The sequence below is a fragment of the Vombatus ursinus genome, unplaced genomic scaffold (assembly GCF_900497805.2).
Source record: "Vombatus ursinus unplaced genomic scaffold, bare-nosed wombat genome assembly UNPS02014822.1, whole genome shotgun sequence".
Lineage (NCBI taxonomy): Eukaryota > Metazoa > Chordata > Mammalia > Diprotodontia > Vombatidae > Vombatus > Vombatus ursinus.
This window is the reverse complement of record NW_020954600.1, coordinates 1,184,595-1,190,559: the sequence shown is the minus strand read 5'-3', so window position 1 is coordinate 1,190,559 and position 5,965 is coordinate 1,184,595. Positions and strand designations below refer to the sequence as shown.

At 48.7% G+C, this 5,965-nt stretch overlaps 1 protein-coding gene across 6 annotated transcripts in view; it reads right to left on the bottom strand.

The window, feature by feature from the left end:
- CKAP5 (cytoskeleton associated protein 5) overlaps positions 1 to 5,508 on the bottom strand; it is a 97,613-nt gene extending 92,105 nt beyond the window's left edge. For 3 of the 6 annotated variants that reach the window (XM_027837681.1, XM_027837678.1, XM_027837680.1), the window contains exon 1: positions 5,432 to 5,495. The gene's annotated coding sequence lies outside the window, so the exon portion shown is untranslated. Of the gene's footprint in view, positions 1 to 5,431 lie in introns of all 6 variants that reach the window. The other 3 variants (XM_027837682.1, XM_027837685.1, XM_027837683.1) reach the window with 3 other exon arrangements.
- Positions 5,509 to 5,965: the final 457 nt, after the last annotated feature.

Genomic DNA, 5,965 nt, shown 5'->3' with positions numbered 1-5,965 from the left:
CATTACAACAAATTGGTAAGGGGGTCAGAAGGATGACAGTCCATATAATTTGGAATTTTTTTTGGGGGGGGTTCGATGCAGAGCTTTTTGATACATGATTTAGCTTGTGTTTCCAGTTGAAGGATCAGTATTGGCCAGTAGACCATGAAGCTTTCTTACAGCAAAAAAAAGGCAACTGACCACATAGAGTTTAGTATAAGATTATAGGACTGCTACCACACTGAAAAAGTACAACACAAGAGACAATACCCAAGACAAAGAAAAAAGATCTACTGTAATTGCAAGCGCCCTAGAGGGTACAAACACTGTAATGGTCCTCAAAGAATGAATGAAACACAATTAGTGTCCTCAAAGAACATACAATCTAGAAGTGGAGATAAATGTGCAAATAAACACAAAATAAAGCCAATTACATTTGAAGTACATTTTGTTTGGCAAGTTTTTTAAAGTACAGGTATGGAACCAAATGGACAGTTAGGTGGCATAGTGGATAGAGCACTGGGCCTGGAGTTAGGAAGACCCGAGTTCAAATTTGACTTTGAACACTTACTAGCTGGGTGACCCTGGGCATGTCATTTAACCCTGTTTGCCTCAGTTTCCTCATCTGTAAAATGAGCTAGAGAAAGAAATGGCAAACCACCCTGGTATCTGTGCCAAGAAAACCCCAAATAGGGTCATGAAGAGGCAGACGAGACTGAAACAAGTAAACATCTACAACAAAATTGAACCAAATATTTTTATATTGTTCTCTCGTTCTTTGGTGTATATACTCTCCAGCTAGACCATAAGAATCACTCATCCGAAGGAATAATACTGTTTGTTTCTTTTGTATGTCTCTCCTCCCTCCACCCCACACAAACCACCTCAGTGAGTTGTTCATAACACAAAAGCATCCAGTTACATTGGGAGGAGAGGCAGGGCATAAGAACTATTATTTTATCACCTATGACTTCTTATCAATGTTGGGAACTTCTTGTTGTGGAAAATGTCCCTCCCCTAGCAGTGACAGCAACTCCTCTGTAAACTCTAAGGTATTTGCCTAAGGTACTAAGAGATTAGGAACTTAGATCACAGATTTAGAACTGGAAAGGCCTCTAAAGGCCTTAAGTCCCAGAGGAGTGAAGTGTCTTGTGCCTGAAGTCACACAGGTAAAATGAAAGGCCATGCTTTGAATCCAGGGTCTGCCCCATACTGCTCTTTGCCCATCCATGATCACACAAAAGACAGTATGTGTCAGATGCAGGATCTGAACTGGAGTCTTCCCCAATGCAAGGCAGGCCTTCTCTGCCACATGTCCACTCCCAGAAACACGCATAACTAGTAATTTCCACTGCTGGAACAACAATAACCAACTGTTGATATTCAAAGTCTTTATCATTTACTACTATCCACAATTCAAAGTTTGTAATCCAAGTCCCAGATGGGACAACAGCACACGTTCTAAACACAATTATAGAAAGCTTTAATCTGGGACTGACAAAGGATGAACAGCCCCCCCCCCCCCGCAAATCTATACAAGAATCATCTCAGTGATAGGTGTACACCTTAGTTTTAGCAGAGAATCAAAACAAAGTCCATGGAGGCCTCTGCTCTTTACAAACTCATTACAAAGTCCACCAGGCAACAAGTATTTATGAAGCATCAACTACCCCCCAGGCACTGTGGGATTCAAAGACGGAGGTGAAACAGTTCTTGTCCTGAAGGAACAAACCACAAGGACATACATAAGGATATACATAATCAATACAGGTGGTTATGAGATGGAGGAGGAGATAAGGAAAAGTTTCACTGAATTGACACTTCAAAGAAACTAGGGATTTCTAGAGACAGAGATAAGGAAGAAGGACATTCTGGATGTAGAGCCCACCAGTGCAAAGGCTCAAAGACAGCAACTGGAACACAGTCACCTGTACAAATAAGTCAGTAAGGCTGGAAAAAAGCAGAGTTCAGGGGAGGCAGTGATTGTAGACCAATTTGAAATGAATGGTGACGATACAAGGCTGGAACATCAGGGAGAGCCTAGAAATGGACATACAGATCTGGGAATCATATGCACAGAGATCATAATTGGACCTGTGAAAGCCCATGAGATTAGCAAGTGAGAGGATATACAGAGAAAAGAGAAGTGGGCCTAGAACAGAGATTTGGGGCACACCCACAGAGAGAGGTGACATGGATGGTGAATCCAAAAGGGGTTAGAGCAGAAGGGTCAAGTAGGTAGGAGAACCAAGAGATAACAGTGTCATGAGAACCCAAAGAGGTGAGAGTAACCAGAAGTGGTCAACAGTGTCAAAATGTGCAGAGAGGTCAAGGAGAGTGAGTATAAAAAGGTCATTAGATTTGGCAATTAAAAGATCATTTGACTAGATGACCTCTAGGGTACCTTCTAGCTCCAAGGCTATGATCCTAAGACTTAGAAGTGATATGACAGTCATCTTCCAGTATTTGAAGGGCAGTCAAGAAAGGGGCATTAGATTTGTTCTGCTTGACCCCAAAAGGAGGGATGGGTAGTAATTACAGAGAGTAAAAAGTAGGTCAATGGAACAACTAAACAACTACAAGTTATTCAAAACAGAATGGGCTGCTCTGAGAAGGGATGGGTTCCCCCTCACCGAGGTCCTCAAGCCAAGCCCAGATGACCATTTGAAGTGGAATGGACACGACTATCTGCTTTCCTATGATTACTCACAAGCTCTGTAATGGCATAGCCTGGCCAAGGTTCTTGATGGAATGTGAATTCCATAAGGACAGGGATTGTTCCACTTTGTATGTGTATTCCTAATGCCTAGCATGAGAAATGTTTTTTGATGGAGTGGCATGACGCAAAGGAAATTCTTGTTCAGGTTTGTGATGTGGACAACAGAGCCTCTTACTATTGTATGGAGTAGCAGAGAGGCGGATTTAGACTTGAGGCATGGATAAACTTGTATACACGACTGATCTATCCACAGGTGGAGTGAGTCATGTGGGGAGGTGGGATGAGGACTTGTCAGGGATAGTACAGGGGGACCGCTTGGTGGCTGGACTAGGTGGTCTCTCTGAGATTCTGTGCTTTTGTGAAAACAATCAACTTCAGTTGAATGATAAAGTCAGAAACAGATGGGGGGTTGAAAAGAGACTTCAAGGGTAAAGAGGCAAGGAGTCTGGCTGGGAAACAGAAGAGTGGGATGGTGGGAGTTAGTGAAGAGTTTTTAACAATGGGGGAGACTTGAGCATGTTTGTAGGGAGCAGAAGAGGGAATGGAGATTAGAGAGAGGAGATAATAATGGCAGCAATCTGCTGGAGAAAGGTGGGGGGAGATACAAGGGTCCAACTGGAGGGCTAGGCCTTGGGTAAGAAGGAGGGCTATCACTTCATCAAAGAATGGAGTAAATGATGAAATAGTAAGAGATGAAGTCAAAGGGTAATGAGATGAGGAGAGAAGAGGGAGTTCTCACCAATAGCTTAAAATCTTTTTTTTTTTTTTTTTCCAGAGGAGTGTGTGGGGAGGGGTGATACTGTAGGCTTGTGGAGAGAAGCTTTGACACATCTTCTGTTTATAGTGAGATGAAGAATCAGGAGAAATTGGAAGTATTGCCCTGCTGCAGTGAGGGTAGTTGAGATTAGATAACATAAATTTGTAATGGACCAGGTCGGCAAGGTTGTGAGAGTTCCTCTATTTCTGTTCAACAGCATGGAATAAGAAATGAAAGGGGCAGAGCGCCAGGGCTGATATTTGGCAAGTCACAAACCATGATAAGACAAGGGATCAAGGAAATAAAAAAATATTGAAAAGAGCAGAGTTAAAATGGCTCAGGGGATTGAAGTGAGGAAAGAAGGGCATATGTAGGCAAAACACTGTCAAACTACAATGGGGTAGAAAGATTATAGATCACGGTGAAGAGGAAGGATAAGTCAATGAGAAGAAAGGCATAGGAAAAGATGGAATGATAGGAGAATATGACTGGATAAAAGAATTTCAATTACTGATTATGGAATGGAGCACTTGTGGGTGATGGAAAGATGAAGGGTGTGGCCGTCTTTGCATAAAGCTTAAGTCAAGTAATAAGTAATGGGAACGCGTTAGACTGAGGAATTTGTGGATTGGTAATTGAAGGAACATATACATTGAAGTCCCCTTGTATGAGGGCAGTAGTGGGGTACGGGGGCATCACATTTTAATGTGTCACCAAAGAACTCAGGTTCAGTTATGATTCATGGAAAAGTTATAAGATGGGTATAAGTACCAATGGCAGCTCCCCAAGTTAAGGGTCCATTTATTTTTTAATGCAGCGAGAAAAAAGTCACTTGTTAAAAAAATGAATATTTTAAGCGATCATAGAAATAAGAGTCACTGGAGTTAAGGGTGGGGTGCTGAATTTGATACCTTCAAGAAAAGCAAGTCGGACCAAAGCACAAATCTGGGGCAAGTTCTGTAAAAACACTTTCCACTCCCCGGTCGCAAACACCCTCTACTGCTAGTGAACTGAAAACTCCTCGTTTTAGATGTAGCAACACTGTCTACTAGAGAGCTGTAATTTTCCACCTAGAAACTAGTAACCTCGTTTCCCGAAACAATAGAGATGCGCTTCAACCTTGGTGACAATGACCACGGATGCCCAACCTTACATACCATTGTCCAGATAGTCTGGACCACTCCACCCCCCACCTTCCTCGCTGAGCCAACACGGCCCGTTCAGCCACTACCAAAGACCATCCGACCCTTCGGAGCCCCTGAAATGCTGCTGCCCCGCAGCCCCGGCCAGAGGAAGGGGCAGCAAGGTCCAGGGGAGGCTGGGCGGGAACCTCCAACCAGGAAGGAGGTGGAAGAGGGCTGGCAGAGCCGCCCACCTAAGCAGGCCAAGGACACACACCTGCCAGCCCCACCATAACCCCCACCAGGGGCTCGGTTCCCCCTCCCCCGGGGGAGGGTAAGCCCCCCGAGGACAGGGGAGGTCTCACGAGCATCTTTGTTCCCCCCAGTGCCGAGCCCAGGGCCTGGCATCCAGCAAGAGCTCAATAAATGCTCCCCGGGCGGAAGCGGGTCGAGCCCTTCCTACAAGCCGCGCTGGGGCGCCGGTCCTTTAACTCCCACCCTCCCTGAGGGGCAGGGCCGAGGCCCGGCCTGACAGCGCCCCCTCCCCGGCCGCGCGCCGGCGCGTGCCCGCCACCCCAGGGCCCGCGCCCCCCCTTGGGCACGGACGCGCGCGCCGCCCCGCGCCGCCATCCCCAACCCCCCACCCCCGCCCCGCGGCCTCCGCCCCACCCGGGCCCGGTCCGCCCCGGCCCTGGCTCCCGCCCCGGCCCGGCCGCGCCGCCTCAGCCTGGGCCCGGCTCGCGCGCCCGCGCGCTCCGGCCCTCCCGCCGGCCCCCCGCGGCGCACCCCGCCGGTGGGAGGGCCCCGGGGATCGGAGAGGCCTCCGCAGCTTGCCCGCTCGGCTCGCTCGCTCACCTCCGGCGGCGCCAGAACCGACAGGGCCTTCTTCCACACCGTTTGAAACCGCTCAGGCCACCGCACCCCGCAGTGTCCTTATTGCCTATTGGCTCCCTCAGGGCCGCCCACCGCGCTCCCATTGGCCGGTTTGAAAGGGCTCCCGGCACGCGCCCGCCGCGCTCTTAAAGGGGCCGCAGGGAGCGGGCCTTCCTCCGCCCCCCCAGCCCCGGGGCGGAGCCGCCCTCCAATCAGTCTGCTTTCGGGGGCTCGGGGAAGAAACGTCCGGGTCCCGCCACCCCCCGCTCAGATGGGAAGGCCCTCGAGGGCCGGGGCTGCTTTCTGCCTTCCTTGGTATCCGCAGCCTTTAGGAGGGCGCTGGGCTTCGTAAATGCTTGTTGTCTTGAATGCGCGGCCCCTGAAATCAACCAGGGATGCTATGCAATGAATGGGATGGGAGAAAGAAGGGGCAGACAAGCCTGGAATGTGCTGAAGGACAGTGGGGGGTCTGAAATAGACAGACTCTTGCCACGTCACTCCCCTGCTCAATAAACT